Source organism: Rhodnius prolixus, unplaced genomic scaffold (genome assembly GCF_049639745.1).
Source record: "Rhodnius prolixus isolate KJV_2025 unplaced genomic scaffold, Rpr scaffold_4, whole genome shotgun sequence".
Taxonomy (NCBI): Eukaryota; Metazoa; Arthropoda; class Insecta; order Hemiptera; family Reduviidae; genus Rhodnius; species Rhodnius prolixus.
This window is the reverse complement of record NW_027411614.1, coordinates 33,279,043-33,306,233: the sequence shown is the minus strand read 5'-3', so window position 1 is coordinate 33,306,233 and position 27,191 is coordinate 33,279,043. Positions and strand designations below refer to the sequence as shown.

The 27,191-nt window shown below is 35.0% G+C and overlaps 1 protein-coding gene across 2 annotated transcripts in view; it reads left to right on the top strand.

Moving 5' to 3' along the window:
• The window catches only part of LOC141455982 (lachesin-like), a 325,735-nt gene that overhangs the window by 29,421 nt on the left and 269,123 nt on the right, over nt 1-27,191 (top strand). For both annotated transcript variants that reach the window (XM_074131526.1, XM_074131525.1), the window contains exon 2: nt 13,066-13,151. The gene's annotated coding sequence lies outside the window, so the exon portion shown is untranslated. The remainder of the gene's footprint in view (nt 1-13,065; nt 13,152-27,191) is intronic.

The following is a 27,191-nucleotide window of genomic DNA, read 5'->3' as shown; positions in this document are numbered from 1 at the left end:
TTTTACCACCTGTCATCCCAATAGTTTGCCACTTCGGGCCACTAAGTAGTTTGATAAATAAATAGTTTACAGTTTCTTATTTGCTAATCCAAACATTCTAGTAACTATGTTCCATAAAATGGGTTAACATACCTTTTCTAATTATGTTGGCCCAAAATTATTGGATCTTAATTTATAGACTTAATTAAAGTTAGTACAGATTCTAAAGTAAGCATTAGTGATTTTAGATATTTGGTATTTACGTTTTTTTGGGCGAATTAGGAAAAATGAAATATTGCAAAGAGATCAGTTTTATTGAAATTTGCAACTGCAACAATAGTTGCAACAACCGAATGTGGTACCTGATAAGACTAAGTCAGGATTATTTGTGCGGAGAAGCTACCCAATGGGTGTCACTCCATTATCGTGAACATTATACTATACTGCTCTCATGATAAGAGTAGATTAAGAAGAGCTGTTGTAGAGGAATGAATTTTGAGATAATGCAAGAACTTTGAGGTAAGGGAATTTTGAGATCGTTACGGCTTTGAGAGGTTAGATACATAAAAAGGAGTATTAAGGATTTTCTGTAGTATTTTTGACTGTAATGTCTGGATGCGTAGAGAGTTGAAACGTTTATTCGATCCCCATACTTCAATGACGTATGACCGATTATGTCGCAGTAACAGAAGGTATAAGAGTCTTCATATGGAAGTTAAGTTTCGATCGTTTGTCAAGTAGTCTGGCGAGAAGTTTCTAGCATCAGAAAAGTTTAATGCAATTAAAATTAAAAACAAAATTAACCAAATAATCAGGATCAGTTACTGCAGGTTTTGTTTTTATTTGGCAATTTCACTTTCAGCGGTTTATTAAATAGCAATTGCTACTTATTTATTTTTTAGTGCATCCTACTATTATTTAAAATATTTCATCCAGGGGATGGACATTAAGGGAGTTTTAAGGATGATAATCTTTTATCGAAATCAATTTTAATAAAATAACCATTTATTTCATATGATTTCATAACCAGCATAAGATTAAACAACGTACAACAGAAGCCTTTCTAAGAATGCATAATTAGCAATTTAATATCTTTCTGCAAATTGTTCTTATCTTTCGAATTATATCCAGAATGTTTAGAAGTATCGCCTTTACGCTAACATAATAGAGATTTATTCTAATTCTATTTCTCTCTTTAAAAAAATATTTTTGAGAGAATTCTGGTTTTAGAGATAGAGAATTTATGGTGTGTTTTAAAAACTGCACTGACTGTTTGGTCCACTTGCAATCACACTAACTCTTTGTTAGTTCTGTAATACAAATAATTGTACGCATGCGCTATCTATAGTAAAAGCTAAATGGTTATGAAAATGTATCAAAATTGAAATAATGGAATATTTATCCTCAGAAGAATTACTGGATTTAATATTTTGGAAATATCACCTTCAAATGTGTATATAAATAAAAAATGATCCTTTTTCGTGCAAGACTTTAGTATTTTATAGAAGTATGCGTTATAAAAGACACGGATGGAATGTAAAGTAAGCTTCGGAAGGGAGTTCAGTGATTTCTTTCGATATGTATTTATGTATAGAAGTAGATAGAGGAATGGCAAGATCAAGAGTATGTACACACAAATATGTGCTGCGTGTGCGTTTGTATTAGTATATAAATGTGCACATATACAGAAGAAGAAACTCCTGTAAGTAAGAGCATGGCAGTGTGGCTCGGCAGCCACTCTTGGGGGTCTATTTAAATGAAAATCATAATATTGGTTCGTGCGGAGAATACAGTGCCGTACAGCGGTCTTGTTGGCAAACAGCTCACAAGGTGTCTGCGACTCTCTCTCTTTGGGGGGAAGGCATGAGAGTTTGTCTGTATGTTTGTTAGATCCGAGTATTAGTAAAACCCAAGTTTTTTGTTGAAGGTGTGAAGTGTGAACTCAAAACGTATACCAACCGCTACCTCAACAGCTGGCCCGTCCAAATACGTACATACACACCCTTTACGCAACATAACAAAACGCCCTTTCGAGAGTGCCAACAGAGAAAATAGGGCGGAAGGTTTAAATAAATGTCCTACAGTTTGCCACATGCATGCACAATCAGCAGTTACTACAGCGACCCTGGTCCTCCTGCGCTACGTATCACACGAAATGGCACTAGACAGTTTGCTAACAAATTCAGTTTATTCACACTATATCTCTCTTTCAGTGTTTCATTTTCTGCCAGTCTTTCATTTTGATTGTAATGTTTTTTGTTACATAAATCTTTAATTTAAAGAAATATAATAAATAAATAATATTTTTATTAATCTACTATGAACTTATTTCAAAATTATCAAGACAATAAGTCCATCAACTCCGTATTTTTTACAAAATCTAAGTATTGCGTTAAAAATTATTTAAAGACAAAATCTGAAAGAAAAATGTACAAAAATCCCTCCTTAAATTATTATTCCTGATAAGATTATGTGGGCAGGTGTTCAAGAGCGTGGCTTTGTAAGTGGGAGGTCTCCAGTTCGAATCCTGCGTAAGACTAATTTTTATTTGTTAGAAAAAATTGTTTATAGTAAAGTATGAGCTTCCAAGACACCCTATTTGCAGTTGGACGTTAAGCCCCGCCTGAAAAACTAAGCATTACTTTACTTACTCATTATTACTTATTACGTAATTACATGCATATTTTAGTAATTTCACACATGCATACATACAGTGATATATTGCAGAATCTTGACTGAATGTGAGGAGAAGAGGAGTGGATAGCTGATAGGAGTCCAAACAAAGTAGCTCTTTCCAACCGTCTAGCCCGGGCAAAAGCAGCAAATCCCCGTTTAGAATGACTAGAGGTTCTTACCGGGCATAGAAAGAAAAAAGACTACTTTTCATCGCTTTCAAATTTTAGACAATCCATCTTTTTAGATTAGATCTTTTTACGATTACTTTTTAGATCTCTTTTTAAATTTTAGATAATCCATCTTTAAATTCCCGATCTCCTTAGACTGTTGACCACCTTCTTTGGTATTACAAAGATTTAGAAAACGGACGAGCGTTCACTCATGCGTAGAATTACGTCTCGAGGCAAAGTTTATCCACTATCTATTTTAGCAGAGTGAGTTTTTATAAGAATCTGAGAGCGGAGGAGATGATGCGAACAGTGGAGCTATGAAAGTAAGTGATAGATTGTAGAATACTTTGGTAACTAATAGATTCCTCCGAGGGAAAAGAGTCAATATTAACAATTTTGGTCTTTTTATTTACTTTTTTGCCAAGCTTACTACCTGGAGTGTAGATCATCTTCAAGGCTTCTGCTGCTGGTACTTCAATTTTAGTTATACACTAAATTGCACTTGATAATTTTTTATTTTGTACATTAGTAGCCAGGTCAAAAACTGTTTTCACCTCAAAGGTACCTTATAAAAAATGAAAATATTAACGTTTGTAATCAATACCATTGCGAAGTGTTGTTTAGTCAGCACAAGCCCGGAAAGTGGTCTATTTCCTAGATAGGCAAAAAATACAAAAGATTGAAATTGGCAATAATTTCTATTCCCACTTGAAAGTGAGAAAATTACTGAAAGAAAATAATAGCAAACTGTTAAAAAGGTACAATCATATAAGATAAATGTTTTACAAGTAGATTTTAGTTTAAATTTGCTGCTAGTGTTAAATGGTAGATAATAGCCGATTGGAACAAATAGCCTCTAATCGATCTTAATGAATAGTATTGATTAGGATCGATTCTAAAACGAATCACAGCTATTTGCTTCCAATACAACTAGACAAGAGTACCGCCTTATTTATGTATCTAGTTGTGGTAGTGTTGAGTTTCTCGCCTCACGAGGGATCTGTACTTTCACCACACTGTGCCATGTTCTGCCCAACTAAACGGTTGCTTCTCCATTCAGTATACAATATCCATGTCTTCTACGTACAGCGTACAAGACACTTTACACCTTGTATCACTTGTTACAGAACACTAGTTACTGCGTCTGGCGTACTTCATTTTTATCAAAGCCTGTTTCCATCCTTAAATTTTTTATATTCACAACTAATGTGTAGTTCACATTTTTTATCTATATATATATATATAAATGAATGTGTGTCTGTTTGTTTGTTTGTACTCGATAGATTCAAAAACCATACATCCAATCGCCGTGAAAGTTTGGGAAATTATTAGGTATATCCCCGGGAAGGTTTTTGGATTTTTTTTTTTTAAATCAGAGTTGGGGTTCTAGGTGCACCCGAACAAATATCCCAAAAATATCAAAATAACATTTAATTAGTAATATTTGTTGAAAGTGTAACCATGAAAACCATGAAAAAGAGTTTTTTGCAATTATTAATACGAGAATAAATTATACCGAGGATGGTGGAAAATCCATTAAACTAAAAGTACTCAACAATACTATTGATGTTGATAATCGTTGGGTAGTACCATATTCTCCATTACTACTAAAAACGAATAACGCACACATAAATGCTGAGTACTGCAATTCAGTGAAAGCTAGAAAATATATTTACAAATATGTGAACAAAGGAAGCGATATGGCATTGTTTGGAGTGGAAAATACAACTGCATCTAACGATGAAGTCACCCAATATCAACTGGGACGCTACATAAGTAGCAATGAGGCTGTATGGCGTACTACCTGTATATCATTTTCCATTCATGAACGATATTCAACGGTTGTTCATTTAGCTGTACATCTTGAAAATGGACAGCGTGTGTATTTTACATCAGAAAATGTACGTGCAAGAGCAATGTCACCACCGCCAACAACATTAACTGAATTTTTCACATTATGTAGAAATGATACCTTTGCAAGGACACTACTGTACTCTGAAGTAGGGGTAATTTTATTGTTAATTTTCATTTCGATGTATTGTATACATTTGGTCATTAATACATTATGTTTGAGGTATCAAAACTGCCTTTTTGTTCAAACACAGCAACGTGTGAACGGGTACAGCTAGTTGTCTATATTTAATGATTACATAAATTAATTGAGCGATAAATGTTCTTAATTACGGGTGTAAATCCACGCAAGCGCGCAAGTTTAAATTTATTTATAAAAGAGAAGGAGTTGCAGAGGAGCCATTCTTGGCAGGCTGAAACCAAGTATTATGAAAGTTTTGAATTTTCCAAATTTAGTTTTGTTAGAGAAATCATATCTGGGACCACCTACCCATGGACATTTTTCTGCTGTACGATATAATATACTTTAGGGTTTATTTTGGTGCTTGTGAGGCTATTCTACTGAAATGGTTATTCTACTTTGCGAGACCAGAGCCGAAAATATGGCCCATAACTCACTAAATCCCAATACCTCTTTTCTGCAGCAGCCTCCATGATAACGACGCCAATATCTTCCAAGCAAATTGTTACGAACACAGCAATAAGACAAGAGGAACAGAAAATTCAGAAAGTTGACTTTTTAATTACGATTTTAATAGTAGCAGTATTGGTGAGATCAGCAGATAAAGGAGGACAAGAAGCAATAGGTTTTTACCCCCTACAGCCAGAGAGTTTGGCCCAGCATCATCCAACACTATGGACTGACTATAAGTACAAGAAAAATCGTCAACAACTGGACATTCTTTTCTAAAAGTTTTAGTACATCGTTACTGCAGAAGAAATAAAAGCACGAGTGGCGGCAGCCAACAGATTGTTTCTTCGCTCTCCAGAAGCTGTTCAAATTTAGGAGATTAACAAGCAGAGCTAAGGTACCTTATTTACAAAACAATCATACGGCCTGTGGTTAATGTATGGTTGTGAAAGTTGGGTACTTACAAAAGCTACCGAAAAACTTCTCAATATATGGGAAAGAAAAGTACTTCGACGAATAATTGGGCCTGTCTGTGGATAAGTGGGCACTGGAGAATTAGAAAAAAAAGGACAGCTTCGGCAGAGTTTCGGGGAACCAGATCTGGTATCTTTTGTAAGAAAGAGAACCAGTTAAGGTGGCTTGGACATGTCGAAAGAATGTGCCACAAAATAGGATTCCAAGGAAACTTATGGAGGGAAAGCCAGGAGGAAGCCGTAGCAGAGGGAGACCTCGTATGAGATGGTTGGATGGTGTGGAGGAAGTTTTGAGAGGAATGGGTGTTAGAAGATGGAGGTACGCTTGCGACGAAGCCGAATGGCAAAAAATAGTGGAGGAGGCCTAGGTCCTTGGCCGTAGCGCCATGGGGTAGGTAGGTTTGTCCTTGTTTCATATTCGTTTTTGTAATTGTTTTTCACTTGTGTTAGTGTGTACTTTCTGTCTACTTATTAAATTAGTTATTCTCTAACACTTTATGCAACAATTTCAAACTTTTAAGTCCCTTTTTCTAATAAACCCGATCAATCTTTAAATAAATCCACTCATGCCTTGGCTATTCTTAATTTAACGCATTACAAAGCCACACTATAATATCCTTGAAAGCAGGATTCACACAGTTCCCTAAACTTAACACTGGCAAAAAGGATACACCATCAAGGTAATGAGGTACCCACTACCAAAATTCCCTCCTTACAGTCCTCTCTCTCTCACAAGTCGTCTTATATAAATTACTGGATATCTAATCGTTCCTTGTCAGCCCAACAACCAAAACTCTTAATTGTTTCCTATTCTGAGAGAAGGAGCATTATGTTAAACATTGTAAGTCAGGATACACCCTTCCACTTTTCTCCACTGCTGTTCCATTTTCTCGTATGTCAAGAAATTGCTTTGAATCGGCATACGCTAGCTCAGTACCACAGAACGGTGTCAAGAATCAATTCGTAGTATAGGAATTCCTACTAGACCCTGAAGAAAATTGTGACATAGTAATGACTAACTTTTACTATCAGTGATTCCATTGTGACATTAGTAAAATCTTAACAAAATTTTCACTTCTAATAGTATCAGAAAAGAACGAACTTTTTGTAAACAAACTACTCATTACTTAACAGCGGAAACTGTAAAATTGGTGAAATCGTAGGAAAAATCTCCAATCAATTTAAATAACTTACTTGCTTTCCGACAAATACAACAAACTAGATAAAACATAAGCGCACCATCTGACAGACACAACCACTAAACATAAATCATTAGTAAAACAATGACATTTCTGTATGCAGGTATTAAAACAGCAGGGACATAACAGGACAAAATGCGTGACAAACAGCAATAATTCACGAAAATATTCTCAATGCCACATAGAACAACAACACTGAAACATGTTCTAAGCCAATTATTAAATTTAAATAAAAATAAGTAAACGGAAACCAGGACCAACATAAAAAGAATATGTAGCCAATTATATAAGAAAGAAAGAATTATTTATATAACACTTCCTCTTTTTTTCTTTTTCCTGTTTAAAATAGTTTATCAGCCCAAACTATTTATTCAAAGTAAATAACCATCTGTTATTCTGTATTTGTTCCTAAGTTTCATCACCGACTTATACTGCATGCCACCATTTAATCATATTCACGCCTTTCGGTAATAATGTAAAGCCTTTCCTTTTCTGATAGATATAAGATTTTGTAATCACAGTAATTACAAACTCAAATTTATAACAAACTGCGCCCACCTTATTTACAAAATGCATCCAATATTCAGTAAAAGTTCTTAAAATTATTACTCGTCAGGGCTGCGCCCATGTAGCAATCCCAAGAACAATATCGACCGACCTAGGATTAAAATCCAGGTCCCACATCCAGGGAGTGCATGAGAGGATCATATAGGTCAAATCGAGCTACTACTCTCGCAGGGTGCTACCAAGGACCTCCACCGTCAACTATTTCCTGCTAAAGATCCGACACCAGACCTCACACTCTAGACAATAAGATCCTTCATCAGATGAATGTGAATTTTCTCTTCCATTTCCCAAAGCCTGCAGAAAGGATCAGTACTTAAGACCCAATATGTGAAGGAGGCTCCTTAAACAAGTTAAACAACCAGGACCCTACACTATTCACTCATTGTTACCTTTTCCTTACTTATAATCAGAAGTGTGTTGACAACGTCATTAAGTGGAAGACAAAATTCTGCACGAAAACAACTGATGACAGCGTCACTGAAAGTGGATTGAAGATTGAAAATTTTGGTATGAATCACAAAAACGAGGCTGTGACAGTTTGGAATTACAGACATTATCCAGCAGCATTGTTGGAACCATCCAACTGTTCAACATAGATGTAACTTTATTACTGTGGTACCAAATACATATCTACAATGTAAAGTTGTTGAGCCTTTCATTGTACATTTGAATTGATTATTAATGTGCAGTGCTTAGCTGCAAAAGTAAAGAACGTGCAGATAGGAAGTGAAAAGATTGCTCTAGGAAGGACATACCCATTAGAGAACAAATAGACTGTTCTTATGTTTCATCTTCTACTTAAATAGCCGACTTGGTTGACGTAGCCACGTACCACCCATCATTCCCTATATCTAGAAAGGCAAGCATGGCTGCAGACCCCTTTAGAATGGACAGCAAGTTTTCATCTCCCGTTGGGAGTCTATAAGACACCAACAGTTCTTTCTTCACAATATCTTTCATACCTTACACATACTAACATCTTGTACTTACTTCTTCAAACTACTAACATTAAGTGTCGTTTTATTTCAAGATACCTCGTCGAATCTCTAATACTGATCCATTTATTTAAACAATATTTATTTTCACAAATGTTTTTCATGTATTCTCTCAAAAGTTAATGGACTTTCAATTTGTTTTCTTTTTATGGGCTGTCTCAAAAATTTATGGACCTAATTAATACATTCAGTTTGATTGCTTAATTCTTTGATTTGTAAACAATATAAAATTAACAAACAAGTAATTTTACATCTTCTACTTCTAATATAAACAATGCTAGACCCTGTAAGAGTGGACATTTCCCAATAGTTGTGTTCCTATCATTGAACATTTCTTCAACGCCAAGGTGTAAATCAATAAATTGAGTCTAACAGCCATTCGTAAGCGTTTATTCTTTCATAAAGTTAAGAGATAGAAGAAAAAATCCAAGAAAATTAATTTCTTTGAATGTAATTTAGATTACCATGTGAATTGTGATGAGTTCAATGATTATACTAGATCTCTAATAGAATAAAGAGACAATCTGTGAACTACTTAAGCTAACTTTTGTCTAGACAATACGAACAAGAATTGCAGAAATAAAACGTCATTTAGAGCATAGAAGTGCCCAATTATCGGATTAAGATGTGTGCCTCATCACAAAATGACTCCATGATTAATACATTCAAATAGTTAAGTATAGTCGAAGAGCGGGCTGCAAATAGAAAGAGATAAAAAAGGAAGTGGCATCTCTCTTTAGAACCGAGAGAAGTTATAATCCAATCAACACTTCAGCAATCTTCTTATTTACAGCATCCTCCTTCTTTGTTGAGCAATCTACCTGACGGGTTATATCACTTGAAAGATATTCATTACAATTGCAAACAGGTTTCTTCTTTTGTGTTCAGCTAACATTGATTAGAATTATATTAAATTGGACTGTCTTGTTGAATCGTCTACTTGAAATTCGACATTATTATTATTCAGACAGAAACCAAGTAAGAATTTAGTTGTTACCACACACAAAATATTTACTTTATCGTCGTCCGTTAGACGATAATTTTTTTATATAGCATGAACTGCGCTTTTAGTGTCTCCAACGTAAGGAGAAGAAAGAATTTTTAGTCGACCATTATTCAGCAAATTGCAAACTCATTACAATGAAGATTAGGGGACTATCTAAGATTACTTAGATACCATCCGGTTTCTTAAGGCATTCTATGATTAGAGCGCATTTTTTTACCTTTTTTAACAACTTGTTCTGGAAAGGGTTTGCAAAGTTTTCAGGCTCATGTAGTTTTATTAAAATTTAATTTCAAAGTATCAAAGGAGCATGCACCAGTGATTCTAAATTAGCTGATACTGTCATTTTATGGTTCTCTTTGATTATTCTGATCATATCAAAGTAATAATAAAATTTAATTACGCTCGCCTAGCCTCACACTATTTATGTTTCCAAAAAAAGAATCTAATCTAAAGTTTTTGACACGCTTGCTAAAAAAATGAATACAAAAGCTCTTCCTAATACCTGAAAGTCTGGCAAGAAGACTTTTGCAAGTTATTGTTGGTCCCATACATGTTTTCAGCTCCAGTTAGTTTGAAGTTTTTACGCAAATTAGATGCCTAATTAAATGGAAGATTTACCCCATATAGGGGGACTCTGCGTAGCTCTAGTGTTAACACAGAAACAAGACATTCATCAAATATCCTGGCGCAGTTATGAGAGAGATTAAACAGGGTAAAATGAGTTCATTTGCGAGCTTAGTGGAGTTTACTAACTGTAGAACGGCCCGCGATGGTGTAGCGAATGCTGATACAGAACATGATTCAGAGAACGTTGTGATAAGTAAGAGTTTTTTTTTTTGAGACTCAGAGGTAGGAACTTTAACCGCTACCCATAAAAACCTTAGGTATTTTTGAACAGTGGCCATAAGAACCCAAATAGTTGCGAAACATTCAAAAGTTATTCTTTCCAAGACTCGTCAAAACATAGCCACCAAAGTTTAGAAAACCATTGAGAGAACTTCCGTCTAAAGCGTTAAAAATAAAGCGATATTAATTAGAGATAGTAATTCAGAAGAGAATGAACTTGTGTGCTTTTAAGTTTCAAAACTGTAGCAGCATTAAAGAACTCTGCTAGATTTTGAGAACACTTTTGCATGAAAATAAGTTATCTTAGATCTATGTTTTTTACTAGAAGTTGTTGTACTTTTTGATAAGAAATTATTTCAAAAAGGTAACGCTACCTTTTTTCCATTTCTAATAAATAGATACACCCATTTGGCTATTTTTATTAAAAGTAAAGGAGGGAGAGTTAATGAACTGACTGATTAATCCTATCAACCATTTTCATACTTTGATTCCCATCTGATTTCCCCTACAGAACGCAATTTGACGGTGAGAGGAGTGGTTAGCCTTGATCTAGGGTACAGCCAGCTACGAGTGGCCACAATTATGAGGGTAATACCTCATCTTCTTAGTGGAAAACCCTCAGTGAGTTTGGGACAAGGACGAACCACTTCCATAATCGCTTTTTGAGGCTACAAGCTCTGAAGTTCCACTTTGAATAACCAGCACATTGAGCACAAAAGCCTGATTCTTATCGAGGGGAAACTGAATTAGGTGGGTTTGATAAATTGAATGTTCGGTCGCCTGCCGACATATTTCTAATAAGATTCCTCGTCGGGAAAAACTTAATCAGCTAATCTTTCTTCTGAACGTGTCTACATCCGAACTCTTCCACCTGGAACCTATTCCTCTACTATAAAGAATTGGTCTGCAGTTGTGGTTTCTTTCGTGGTACGCTGTTTTATTTAGTTCTTTAATTCTTGCCTCGTTCGGAGTTCTCTAGAAAGATCCGAGGCGAATAATGCGAACAGGACACTAAATTTATTTACTCAAGTACAACATCTCCTTTTTGATTCTCAAATTAAGTTTAGTATAACTCTGAGGAAGTGTGTTAAAAAAAAAAGAAAGTAGCGCTGTATTGTGAAAGAACGAGGCTTTAAAAAGAAAACTTATATGTGTGGTAGCGTTATAGAGTAAAGTGTAAAGCGATGTGCGGCTGATGTGGTGATATAATGTTAGGCTGGGAGTGTCGTAGAAGGTGTTATGGCGCTTGTATTGTAGTTGCGGTGTGTGGTATCCAAGGAGGGTTCACATGCCACCCACAAGGTGCGGATGTCACCCTGAGCTTGGTCAACAGCCAAAGGAAACAAGCTCGCCTCCAACCCTCCCTCTAACTGAGTTACAATCCCTCTTCTTGTCAAATTCTCTGTTTCTTTCTATTTAATTCTATCATTTTGTCGTCTTTTCTTTCCCATTTTCCCCTTTTTCGTTTCACAAGAGGGTGAATTATCCCAGAGTCAAACTGCACAAATGTTGTACATTCGCCATTGTTCTTTACCCAAGTATACTTGCTTTTTAAGCATTTCTATGTTCTTTAAATTACATGGAACTCCAAATCTTTTAGTTGACAGTTATTGATTGATTAATTTTCAGTTATATTGATTTAATTTTCAAAATAAAAGAAGTTTCTTGGCGAACCTAATACTTTCGGCAAGTTAGTAAATTCACTAAGTTTCAGTTCGGAACTTCTAGATAGCAACTACTCCAAGTTGGCAAATATTCTTATTTTAAAATTCATTTCATTGAAGAAATTGTTTTACCTCGGTGGTCTCGCAAGCGAAATTTCCCTTAGTGAAGTCCAGCTTCTTCTTTTCCTTGGAAGCACTACGGCACTAAGTCTGTTATTGCTGATGATGTCAGCTAAGCAAGAGGACTCACAGTACAGCAAGAAGTCTCCAGACTGCATCGAAGAATCTTAAATAAATGAATAAATTAATATATAATAGGTGTTTGAAGCTCGGAAATGGAGGAATAAATATCTAGATTGCACCACCATAAACAGTATCAATGGCATCTTTTCCATTGCATTTTTTTAACTAAATAACCAGTAAAGGTAGGAATATCATTTAAGTCAAGATTAATAAATACATCCTTAGCTTTGTCATACAGTCCATATTCTAATTCAAGTAAGTTAAAATTATACATAAATCAAAGTTGGGTGTTTTTCAACGTTACGCTTTTTCGTGCACTTTTTGACGATCAACCCTTATACAACTGTCCTACCGGACAGTTTTAATAATCTTTAGCCAATTATATTTTGATGAATTATTATTTCAGATAAGGGTAAAAGGGAGCCTGCGCACTTTAAGTGGCTCTCTAAAATTTAAAATTTTACCATGAAACATTATTTGTTAGAATTATTATACAGAAACGGGAACCTTTCCATCGTTTCCATTTGAGCCTAAGAAACATCAACAATAAGTAACTTTAAACTGATGTCTGCTTCCTAAACACTTACTAACTTTGTACTTAATAATTACTTTAATCTTTAGTAATTTAAGCCTCTACAAAACCATACAAGACAAAGTTCTGTTTAGAACTATATCAGTGGCCCACCATTTAAATATAGACAAGTTTACTAATATTTTTAGTACTTTAAGGATCTTGTTTATTTACCTATTTTTTAATTTGTGTAGGTAAAAAAATTTCGACATCGAAGTGCCAAGAAAGATGGGAAGTGGCTAGCCTGTTCTCTTACGCGCTAGAAGATACACATGCATCGGTAAGTTCATACATATACTTATGTATTTCTCCATTGACACTATGATTTCTAATTATTAACATAGTAAACTAAAATAATTATGTGTATGCAAAACCAAGCATCTAAATTTGTGGTCAAGTAAAGTATTTTATTTAAATTTTTCTTACAATTTTCCAATTGCATGAATGTGCATTGTTTTCGGAGAGCTAAGAGAGTGGAGTTTCTGTTTATTGTAAAGGCCTCCTCCAAACAGTGTTGCCTCGTGACAGACAACACTGTCCAACATCTGGCAGTAAGCTGTAAGAAGCTCATGGGAAGAGAAAAATCTAAAGGCCAGCAGCTGGATTCGAACGCTGCACACTTTAGCACACTAATTCCTTCCCTAAATTATTATTTAGATTATATTTTCCGTATTTATGTAGTGCAATATTTTTCGTAGATAAATAAAATTTGAATTTTTAAATAATAATCGAGTCGTACTAGGTTGAAAGATTGGCCATCTATATAAATAAAAAATTATGACAGACATCGGTATAATCTTTCTTCCTCACGTAGTTATCTGCTGGTAATCTGAATTATAAATCTATAAATGAGAGATTATGAAAGAACATTAAAATCAGCGGATTATGTTCTGTCTCACCCTGTTCCTTTTATTGTTTAGATTAATTCTATTTTAATCGTTATTTTCTATCATATTTTATTTTTTACTTTTTGTCCTACTTATTATTTTACAATTATCTGTTATGTATTGAAAAAGTAACCTCTAGCTGAGTTTTTATCCAAACCGTAAATATAGTTCTTCTAAATATTTATTTTAATTTTTAATTGGAATGGATTTTTCTTCCCTAAATAGTTTCGAACCCTGTGCAAAACATTAGCCCTTCACACTGACAAAATTCGTGCAGTGTTGTTACATTTTCTTCTAAACAGAAATTACATGGGCTATTTTTTTTGCCACGCCCATGCAATGAATTGTGTTTTTATTCAATATGGCTTACAATCATCCTGAAGGTTACTCTGTCTTTGCTGAAGTAATTCTGCAGTAAGTTTACGCGAATAGCTCTTAATAAACTTTCCCTAGCCTTCTATCCAGAGGTCCCCTGTCTCCCCAGCCATGCAACCCCTAATTTACCCATTTTTTGTTTTGTTTTTGTTTTATGGCCACACTTAGAAGGCATTTTTCGTCAGGTCGAATGAAAACTGCCCAAGACTATACCCGGGCCACAAGCTATTTGCTGCCTCATAGCACTTGTACCACGGAAGGCCGGGTACTTGGTTAATGATTAGAGGCGCCAAGAGAAAATTATCAATAATCCACTTAATTTAAACGGTTTATGAAACCATGAAGCGCTAATTAACGAATGTAACATAATGCCATGTAAAGCTGATGCGTTAACTAAACAAATGCAATCAGTTAATGAACTTAGCCTGGGCATGGGTATAGTTTATACATATATATATGTATATATGTATATACATGTGTATGTATACAGAGAGAGAGAGAGAGTTAGAGAGATACTCTGTAAATGCCCCACATATTCTCACAAACATTCCAAAATATATATGCACGTAAACATATAATGTGCAAACTGGTCAGCATGTTTACTAAACTCATCTTGCTGATATGGTATGGTACAAGTTTAGATTGTGTCAAATACGATGAGACCACTTCCTCTGTACGCCTAACAAAACATTGACCATCAGGAGCAGTGATGAGCATGAACGCGGAGTGTGCATAAAAGTGCGATAGTGTGACCTAAACAACCTCTAAACCTACATTTCATACTGAATTCACACATATACACAGGACAAAGTTGCTGCTGCATGACCGCTTTGAATTGCGTCCTAATGGTTGAAGCTTGGTTTTTGATCGGGTGGTGCTTTGTCGTTGGTATGCTGGACCAGGCCATAACCCTAGCGTTGATTCTAATGAACCAATTATCAACTGGGAGACCCCCTGACGCTGACACTAGTCAATTCATATTGCTCTCATAGCCTGCTGCTGCTGCTGCTCCGCCCCCTCGTAACGGGCTCCTCTCTACTTCCATTGCTTCCTCTCCCCAACCAGTAGATATATCTCACTGTTTTTCAACTACATCCTCCCCGTTCTCGTCACTATATTTCTGTTAACCCATTTTCATCGCCACAGCTAATTGAGGCTCACTAACCTCACTTCATCATTCTTCTAATATTTCCTCGCTTATCACCTTCATTTCCGCCCCCCAAACTTTGATATTGTAGTTTTTTTTTTTACTTTTTCAACAACAAAACGTCGCAGAATTGTGTTTCATTCTGTTTTTCTTTTACTTCCGACAGTTAATTGATTTGTTTCTTGGATCCTATGGATTCCTAAACAAAAACTTACAGTTTTAAAAGTTAAGTATAAGGGTTGATTAAACGCCAAAAGGTACACAGATCAGCAAGTACCCAACATTTCATTAATACTTCTAGTATCATATTTTATACAATTTATTAGATGTCACAGACCCTTATTCTGTTTTTTTTTATCACCAAAAATATAAATAGAAAATATTTTTCTGTTAGAATAATAAAAGATGTATCTCATCATCATAGTTAGTATCAAAAAGGTACTTCATTTTAACTCTCTGTTCTAAATTATTCTTGTGATTCATCTTTAATCTGAATAATCATCAGAATATAATCATCACTTGAAAATTGAAAAGAAAAAAGGAAAGTTAGAGTTGGTCTATTACTGTTGTAATTTGAATTACGGAGTTAAAACGAAATTTCAGCCTTGAACTCGTCCTACGTGAGCATAAATTACATAGTAACAAATAAAAAATAATACTTGTATTTATAATTCATTCATTTTAAAACTTTAATTTAATTTAGCTCTTTAATTGAGCACTTGTTGTAAAGAAGAGTTATAACCAACTAAAAATATGCATTCTATTTTATATCACAAATATAGAACATATTGGGGAGTACCTATGAATAAGTTCTTGTCTTTCAAGATAAGATCTTGAAACTAAACTTTCTCCAAACTTAAAATCCAATTACTTATTATAGGCATTATTCATTATAATATAATATTGAGTTCCAAAGCGTTTTACGATTGTTTTGAGAACTGATTTGTGAAGAATTTCAGAATCTGAAAGGGCAATTCATAAAGTTGTTTCTCTGTGCAATTTTTACTGACAACAAATAGAGAGAAAACATTCAAAAATGTCCTCGTTGGATGCAGCCTTTGCCAGTCTCAAGCCAGTTCATTGTAAGATAGAAATCAACAACTTTATATCATCATCATCATATAGTTTATGGCTTCTTCATCGAACTGTCATTTGGTTCCATCAAATATTTTTCTGGCATTAGAAAATGTATACCTTCTATAACTGCACCAGGATATTTGATGAATGTCTTGTTTCTGTCTTAATACTAGCCTCCTATGGGCAGGTCCAATAGACTGGTTATTTAGGCATCTTGTTTGTAGAGTGAATTGTTAAGTTGAAATTCTTAAAAAGATATAAAAGTGAATCAGAAAGGATGGAATCAATTACATAAATACAAACACCATAAAAGTGATAAATCGTAGATTTATAGTTTTAAAAAAGCGGTCATTCTATTTATACTTACGATTATTAAGCGTCAGGAAGCATGTCGGGAAATTCGTAATATATTTTTCCAATTTAAAAATGGAACTATATTCCCAAAGTTGATCCTCACGTATTAATAGCGATCAGCCCTCTGCTTCTATCTGGTTCTCATAAATCTTAATTATTTAAAAATACTGTCTCTCTTCAGTCAATTTGTTTATTGCTGGCTGGTCTTTCCTGTCTCAGCTAACACCTGCTTCAACAATATTTCATTTAACACTTTAGTTAACAAATAGAACTGCTGGGACTGTTACTTCGAATGTAGGTAAAGTTATCTATTGCTTTTATTATAATTATTTTTTTATTTTTTATTTTGGCGCATCAACAGCTGAGGTTATTAGCGCTTGGAGCTTTTTTCAGTGCACTGCCGGCCTCCGGACAGTGTTCTCTCGTTACAGACAACACTGTCCGGTGATGGAAAGTGAGCTGTAAGAAGCTCCTAGGAAGAGAAAATCTAAGGGTTAGCAGCTGGATTCGAACCCGGGACCTCCGCGTGGCAATCGAGTACGCTAACCACATAGCTAATCCCTCCCCTGCTTTTATTATTATTATTATTTTTTTAATCAGCTTTAGATTTGCTTCGATCTATGAATATTTGTTTGCAACACAAGGCATTATAACAATAATTGAAGTTACACATATCTAATTCTAGCAACATTGCAGAACAAAAGAAGAGAATGTTATAGTAACGACAGTATTTTTTCTGGTCAAATTTTTGGGATCAAATTATCCTTTAAGGTACCTTAGAAAGAAACTCACCTCAAAGCCGCTGTGCTTTATTCAGTTATCCACTCAGAGCGTGCCCGAATCGCAGGCACTACTCCTAAGCCGCTGCCAAGGAGACTGAAACATCTAAACGAGAGGAAGCATTAATCAGTGAGACCCCGCAAACCCCCCAGTTTGTAGCGGCTGAAAAAAAAAAAAAAAAAACAATAAGTTACACTAAAAAAAAAAGCTGTAAAAGTCAGACGACTATATTGGTTTGAAAAATGTCACAAATAGAGTTTTAAATAAATATGCGTCTCAAAAGTTCGAAACAGGCAATGCATTATCACACTAGGAACAGTCATGAATATTATTACATTCCAGGAAAATGCTACTTTAAAATGTAATATACGCTTCGAGCTAGGAGACCGCTAGGGCCAGGTAAAAGTGGAAATGTAGAGAATAAAATTGATATCACCAAGCGTTGGGTGCGACCTGTAGAGGTTCCTATTTCCACATGTAGAAGGTGGAGTACGACTCCGTACACACTCATCTGAAACAAGGTTTTAGACAGGCTATCATCTATGCAGCAACTCTCATAATCGATTAATGTGAGCTGTGTATAAAACCAACGAAAATTGTGGCAGAACATCGAATATTATTATTATTATTTAATCTATTTTATTGTTAAATTTAAAAAGTGAAATCAGTCTAATAGTACAACAATTTTTCATGAAGAGCGTTATAAGGAGGGTGTAGGTAACCTTTCACAGAAGAGATAAAATTTTGCACAATCTTCGATGAGATATTACGATTTTAAGTGTAGAAAAAGTTGAAGAAGGAGGCTTTAGAAATTTTATTTCATGATTTGTTAGTTCTTGAATTTGATAGAAAGTTTCAAAGCATGGTACTTTGGTACATGTGTTAAGTATTCAAGTATGATTGAATTAATAATATCTGATATTTTCCCAAAAATCTCTTCCCCAGTCTTGGTCCAGTGGATATTCAATCTATAGCAGATCTCAAACTACGTTTTTTATTGGGTTTTTGTTCTAATTTTTCTGCACACTAAAACATTCGGATGTGAAATACATAAGGATTTTTTTTGTTAGCAATTATTCCAAATACAAATGGCAGATTTTTAAAGAATTTGTTGTAGAACATGTATTATAAAAGTGTGGATTACGCTTGGCTTTTTTTTTTGCGTTTATTTTTGCTACAATCAGCGCGTTGGTGCTATAAGTAACAGTGATAACAGAACTATGAATTACAAGAGGTATACGAGTGGAGGAGTTACCCAATGGTAACACTCCAAAATATTAGGCTATTAGTCACTCTCTTCACTTGAGAGTAGATCACGAGGCCACTGTCTTTTAAGACGTCTTGTCGGGTTGTCAGGAAGACTTCTAGAAGAAAGATTTTTAGCTAGAGGATTTGTATGAGATTGCAGGTTGAAGTGGAGTTTTCTGTATCTTGTTTTAGCAAATTGCGTAACAAAAGGAATATTAAGGTCAGTGTGTATAGTCAGGTTGGAGACATAAAAAGGAGCGTTTACAATAGTTCGAAGTATTTTAGATTGTAGAGATTGAATCCTTTGGAGATTGGAGCGTTTGGTTGAACCCCCACAGCTCCATTTCATACTATAGATGGGTTTTAAAATAGAAGTATAAATTAGTCTTTTGTTGAACAGAGAGAGTTTTGATCTGTCGTCTAAGAGTCTTTTAAGTAGTCGATAGCGTCTGTTCAGTTCTGTTCTTTTAAGTCTAGTGTGGGAGTACGCTGTGCTTAAAATTAAAATAACTATAGTTTAAATTTTTACAGAAAAAAATGTTATACTCCTATAATAATAATACAATTATATAAACAGTAGCAAATCAGTTCGACAATAGTTGGACCCACTTCCGGACAAAATAAAGCAACTGCGATACCTATTGCACTTTCTGTTTAACTGATTTAAGCAAAGAATTGGAATTCCAGAGATTATAAGTCCATTAATATTACTTAGATAAGAATGTTAACAGTTACGACTACAGTTATGTTCCTGTTAAAGAGCAGTTAAGGATACTAAGAATTATTTAGTTTGAAGGTTTATTCAGTATAATAAATATATCTCGTCAGTGTGCTCTGATCAGAGTAGTGACTTCAGTAATGTAATTGAAAGAGGAAAACTGAGATTTTTCCAAGTTACAATTACGAGGGTCGTTTGAAAAGTCCGTGCAAAGTCAGAGAGATAGCACTACTGGCGCGTATCGAGGTTATGTTTAGTTAGTAGCATCTCTTGAAAGAGCACACGCCAAGTTTCAGTCAGATCGGTCTATTTCTTTGTGTTTGGCATTCGTTTGAATCGAGGAAGTTGAGTGATTTTCAAAAAATGGACGAAAAAGAATTTCGTGTGTTGATTAAACACTACTTTATGAAAGGCAAAACGCCTCAGGAGACTAAAGAGAAGCTTGATAAACATTATGGTGACTCTGCACCTTCGATTAGAACAATTTATAGGTGGTTTCAAAATTTTCGGAGTGGCCATATGGGCACAAGTGACGCTGAACGTTCTGGACGCCCTGTTGAGGTTACTACTCCAGAAATCATTGATAAAATCCAAGATATGGTGATGGATGACAGAAGAGTGAAGGAGCGTGAGATTGCTAGTGCTGTGGGCATCTCGAATGAACGGGTACATAATATTTTGCATCAACATTTGGACATGACAAAGCTATCCGCAAGATGGGTACCAAGATTGCTCACGCTTGACCAAAAACGAAATCGTGTGAAGTGTTGCAAGGACGGTTTGCAGCTGTTCCAGAAGAATCCGCAGGACTTTAAGCGCCGTTTCGTCACTGTGGATGAAACATGGATACATCACTACCCTCCTGAGACCAAAGAACAATCTAAACAATGGGTTACCATGGGGGAATCTGCGCCAAAAAAGGCGAAGACCGTTCCTTCGGCCGGAAAGATTATGGCGACTGTCTTTTGGGATTCGCAAGGAATAATTCTCATCGTCTATCTGGAAAAGGGTAAAACTATTACAGGTGCATATTATTCATCGTTATTGGACCGTTTGAAAACCGAGCTGCAAGAAAATCGCCCACGATTGGCCCACAAAAAAGTCCTTTTCCATCACGACAACGCACCAGCTCACACCTCAGCAGTTGTGGTCGCAAAATTAATGGAAATAGGGTTCCAACTCGTTTCACATCCCCCCTATTCTCCAGACTTGGCTCCCTCGGACTACTATTTGTTCCCCAATATGAAGAAATGGCTGGCGGGAAAAAGATTTTATTCAAACGAGGAGGTGATTGCAGAAACGAATGGCTATTTTTCAGACTTGGACAAATCCTTTTATTCGGAAGGGATCAACAAACTAGAGCAGCACTGGACGAAGTGTATAAGCCTAAAAGGAGACTATGTTGAAAAATAAAAAAGGTTTACCCCAAAAAATTAAGTAGTTTTTATTTTTGCACGGACTTTTCAAACGACCCTCGTACACCTACCAATTACAAAACATACTTACATTTGACTGTTACGTTAAGATTGAAGCTGGAAGGACCCGCCCTAACTTTAGAATGGTGGATATGAGATATTGGAAATGTTTGATGTTTCTCTCCAAACAGTACCAGATCCATCAGTAAATTGATGTCCTTTTTCTTCCTCTTTTTTATTTAACAGAAGTATTTTTCTGCTAATCTGCAAAATGTGCATAAGAATGTTTATGAATATCTTGTTTTGATTAATCTGATAGTTTTCCATATTTTGAAGAAGATGATGATTATTATTATTATTAAATTTGTGCTAAGAAGCATTTTGTTATACTTTTTATTCTAGATGGGAATCATTTTCTGCTTTTTTAACAGTATTATTGATCTAATCTTTTTGATCATAAGGGACTCACTAGTGATTCATGGTCTCTTCCTTCAAAAGTTTTCAGCTCTCTCTCTCTTATGTACTGCTGCCTTCCAATTCCTGATACCCAAAACAAAAATCTGTGTCTTTTAACTAACACCCACTGACCATCTCAGTTTTGGCCTTCACAATGCAAACATTTCCTTCCAACCCTCTTACATTCTTATCATACCTGGCCTCGCCCAGTGTAAAAATAGTCTCAAAAATTATTACGTGTTGTTTACGGTTTCTAAAAATCTCACCACCATAACTTTAAGCCGTCTACCAGTGCAATATCAATAGATAGATGTACTCTATTATTTTCAATCTATAGATAGGTATACCCTTCCATACATTTGAGTCAACAGAGAGTCTCTGCTCAGTTTTTTTTAGAGCTACACAGTATTTGCTCATGAAACAATCTGTGAAAAGAGTTACGGTAATCAGAACCAAATCAGAGGACATGGAAATTTAAGGTTGTAAAAGAAATATCATTAAACAATAATTAAGCTCACTTGGTTGATATATATTTAGGTGTTTGCATTAAGTAATGAAGTAAGTAAGTGATGTCACAGGAATAGCATTACTATTTCTGAATATCAACAGGGATATTACCATTCTGTGAATGTGATGCTGCATATGGAATGTATGCAGCCATGTCACCACACTACGCTCCGTGACAACCTATAACTTCTATATTACTCTCTCTCCCTAGCAACGTATTTTTAACACTTTATTTAGAAATGTCCCTACTCTCCATTGTTCAGTCATTTTTCTTTAGTTAGAACTAACTATAACGGGTACTTTAAAACGTTTAACACACAAGTTCAAACGCCAAAAGGAACAGAATGTCCGTATATGCTTTGGGAGTAGTATTTTTTCTTTCCTTTAATTTATTATTGAACAATGAGAACCACAATAGATTCTAGAGGTACCCTTATTTAACACTAAATTATTGCGTTATACTTTGCCTAAACCTAACAAAATAGGTTGTTTCATGAGTAGCTCTAAAACACTGAGAAGAGATACCCTGTTAACACAGTTGTATGGAAGGTATACGACCTATCCACAGATTGAAGATAGGGCTGAAGATCCAATGAAAAAATAATATATGAACTTTACCTTATTTTAATCTTTGGAAAAAATAAATTTTAAGTTCAATAAGTTATTGTAAATATTTAAAAGAGTAGCAAAAATTTATACCTCGCATTTAAAAAAAATAAAAAAATAATTGAAGAAACCCAATTAATGGCTGCCTTGTAACTTTTGGATTTTATTAAGTTTTAACACTTAAAACTCCATCATTTAGAATCAGAGGTTAAGCAAAACTATTCTTTAAGCTTACAGGTTTCAACAGGTTCAGTTAAAGATTGTAAAGTTCATTAATTAGAACTGAAAAGAAGTCAACATTAAAGAATACGTTCTTTCTTACTTTTCCCTCCTTGATTAAGTTTAATTCACTATAAACCCAGTCTCCTTTCGAATTATTTTTCCGCATACAATTTGTTAAATAGTTTTTGGAGCTCTTTATATCTTTATATCTCTTTTCAGTTTTTTATCTCGACTAAAGTTTCAGTTAAAACATGAAATTGTTACTATTAGTTTTATTAAGTAATCTACTTTTTGATGAAACCACCGTATTACATTCAAAAATATTCGGTTTAAAAATGTTCGGTTATGTAGCGTTAATAATCCAGATAATGTTTGGGAAGTTATATTTGACAGCGCAAAGCTAGTCGAGTCGATCCCTCTAAGCGTTTTAGCGATTTAACTGATAATTACCCTTTGACCAATCATATTTGCTGTTCATTGTACTCTCGCGCTTTGACAAAACGCCCAATCTAAATATTACAGAGCTTTGTGGTTTGGAATAGAGCGTAAAGCCCCTACCTATAGTAGGTATATAGTGTTAGTGGCATGGCGTTGGGCGAGTAATGACCATTTAAATTAACAAGTCCACTAAAGTATAAACGCGTGCAGTAAGTGGAAGAGCTGGAATTTAGATGCTGGATGTAATAGAAGGTCGGTCTGCAGACGACAAGTGGCTTAGCAAAACAGGCAATCAGTCAGCAGTTCCCCTCCAGTTCCACGGGGTCCGGGATATCCTCCAGAATACGCCCTAATGTCAGGTAACGGTTAGCTTTCTTGTCCCCTACACTTAATCTACAGTCAAAACTATTTCTACCACCCTTATACTGTACCTTCTTCAACGTCTTCTGTTACTGGCACCTTCCCACTCTTGAATTATAACTTCATTTTCATTTAAATATGCTCTCGGCATATATATGCTTACAATCGATTTTCGCTTCTTACAACCCAAGCTATAACTTCTGGCCAAACTGTAAAACAAAACAGAAAAAAGTTATAAAACCAGCTGTAAATCAACATAAATTTTACTTTTTTTTCTGATGAATATTCGAAAGAACATTTAAGAATTGTTCAGCTCCACCTGAAAAAATAGGTGAATACTTCTTTACTTAACTCTTTTAAAATAATTTTATTTATTTACCATTCTTATCAAAAGTTTCATATTAGTTACCATTTTTACCCTTAGTTTATTTTTATGCTAGAGTCTATGCGATTTAAAAATGGTAGAGCAGATTCTAGAAGTTCGGGTAGTCCGGGAATTTGGCGACTTTCCACCATTAAAGTACTGGTCGAAGAGATATTACTCTTTATTCTAATGGTTTCTTCAACCGTTATGAAATAATTGAAGCACGTGAAATGTAATTCGTGAGGTGGATTACAAATTACCGACTTGATAAAAGGGAAATATGGAAAAGATGAAAGAATAAATGGCATAATGAAAGTTTTCAGAGAGTGCCAAATGTTCATTTGTACTTGATGTCTCGAAACGTCAAGACTGTTCGGGACTAAAACCACAGAGTTTAGAATGATAAGAATAATCATTTGAAGACGGAACTGGACTCTAACCATTGAGAGACGCTGATAATGATCTTTTAATGAGTTTATATTGTAATAATAAGTTTATAAATAAAAATGTATATGTATAATGTAATTAGTTAATGTAACACTGTAGGTATTCATTTCGAGCTGGGAAAAAGAGAATATTTATCTGTTGAAGCAAGCCATTGTTAGTGTGATAAATCTGTGAGGTAGCGGCTGAAAGGAAGGAGTCTGGGATGTAAGCATCTAAATGGGGCCAAAACAATATCTATGCAGCGAAATATTCTATACATTGGTGTGTATACGGTTTGCGTGTATGAAACTCGCTCTCCGCTAGCGGATTCTCATATTAAAATAACAAAGGAGTTCGCGACCGTAATCTGGGGGCATTGTCCACTCGCCGGGGGGGTGAGGTGATGGGTTGGTCGCTCAGTGTGTGCGTGATGCAAGAATAGGTGGACGAAGTAGGAACATGGGAGGAGATTTATAGATGGACATAATTGTACACTCTGAGTGCACACATACCCAGAGCGACACTTCTAAAACGGATCTTTATCCTTGTTTGGTCTCTCTCTCTCACGGGCTGTACCCATCTTCCTCTTCGTTCTTATTCAAGCGCACGCGCCTACAAAAACATGCAACATACTAGGGCCATTACCAACACTAGATACAGTCTAATTCTCTTCATCCCGTCAAAACCCAGAATATCTCCTATCTTCTCAGCTCTTAACCTTCTCCAAGCAGCATGCTTTACAGAGCACGTCTACTTTCTAGGACACACTATATATTTCGGCTTTATACTAAGAGAGCACCATTCCTTTATTCATGCATATACATACCACTGACGAGTGCAAACGTACTAACTCCATCAACAAGAACATTATCACTCTAGGAATGGTAAGTCTGCAAGGTAAAAAAAGCAAGCATATCCCAGATTTAGAAAAATCTTTTAAAAACTAAAATCCTCACCAACCCAATGGCACCACTTGCATAAAATTATGGGTACATTATTTAAAACAATATAAATGATTCTTCAAATTGACATCGCAAGAACTACATCAAGAATTATTCTTCGATGCTAAAAATGTTGTGCGAGAAACTAATAATCAGAAGACTATTTAATCAACTGTTTGCATTAACAGAGTAGGAACAATTTCACTTTCTTCTTGCGCTAAATTTTGTTTTTCCATTGTTTTGAACCTGAGTCGCTCATTTATATAAATGGCGACTTTTCCTATGTTATCTGCAAATGATTTATGCCGGTTGGTGGGAACAGTTATCGGTTTTCCTTTGTAACTAGCGGCTTAAGAGGATACGATAACGTTAATCCTCTTTGTGTAAAGACTTAACGGAGGTACAAGCAGCTAGTCTCTGCACTTTAACGAAATATAAAAGTAACTCATTTGTAAGAGATTTTCGCCTACAACAATGGGTTTACATTGAGTATATTCTTAGATGTGGTTGTAAGGCTAGCACTATAAAATAGTGAACTTCTAGATTAAACAAAATATCAACCAACAATTTTAACATTTTATTATAAAAAAAAAAGTTGATTAAGATTTCCAAACTATTATTTCCCCAAACTTAAGAACGTTGCCACACGCTCCTAGAGTGCAAGGCACAGCCATTCCTGAGGGTGCAGTGCAAATAGATAAAGATAAAGCAATAAGTTCAGATGAACGGTTACCACAGGCCTCTCAGCACAAAAGCTCACTTTACGTCATTAATTGCACAATTAAACTTGTTTTATCGTCAACGTTCAAATCAGAAAACAAATTAAAGTAAAAAAAAAAATACAAAATAAATATTAAGTATAACATTATAGAAAACAAATAGAACAGAATCTAGGCCGATGTTACTAGCAAAGAATTGAGTACATAAAATCTAATCAATACAAAAACAAATAAAAACCGAAACCCATACAAAAAACACCACACTTACCAAAACGTTGTCTCAAAAAAAAAAAGGTGACTTTGATTTCCCAATCACAAAAATACATGCCAAAGAAAATATCGAACAAAAAAGATAAATAGAAATAGGAACACCAATAAAGCACAGTTTGGATTAAACCAGGTGGATTAAACAGTATTTATGTATAAAAACGTTACTGTTTGCTTAAAGAAGGTAACAACATGGTTCAACCGGGAGAGTTTCTCTTTTTATTTTTTTGGTTAGATTGTGTTCTTTTTGGTTTTTTACAAGTTGTAGTGAGTTTTGAGTTAAATTCAAAGATTGTTAAGACGTTTTATGGTAAGAAAGAACAGTAAAGGATTTTTTTTAGAAAATAAGGCTCTAGACCTTCAAATATTTCTACTTTTTTACTAGAAGTGTTTCGAGTTTTTGCATTGATAAAAATAATAGTCAATTGCATTTTTAATTGGAAAAAACGGGTCAAAATTTTAAACGATTTAAACGGCCATGATTCTGCCCCTTACCTTCAAATCCTGTACACTAAAATCACCGGATGTCCATGTTATGCATCCGGTATTCCCTAAACATTCTCTTCGTCTTCTTTCCGACCATATCCTCCTTACACTGATTTCATTCCAGACAAACTTTAATCCTTTAACGCCGACACTCGTCTCTTAAACTCTCCCTGGAAGTCTATAACGACGATTACAGGAAAAATGGCACCTTGATCGTTGAACTTACATAAATGGTGGTATTCATCAATGGATATCTACCATTTGGGACAATCAAGCTAAATATCCAATTTAGTACAACGAATTTTCTTGTGATATCCAAATACAGTTATATATTTCAAAATAATATACATGAAAAAGGGAGAAACTTTATTTAAAAAGGTTGAATGTTCATAGTTTTCTATGTAAGTTTCATGAATCCTCTATCCATACAGGATGAATGTAGGAAATAAATAAAAATAAAATCCAGAGTGAACAAAATTGCATATTCCTGGTACTACACGGCATTCGTGAGTGGCCTCTTTCTAGGC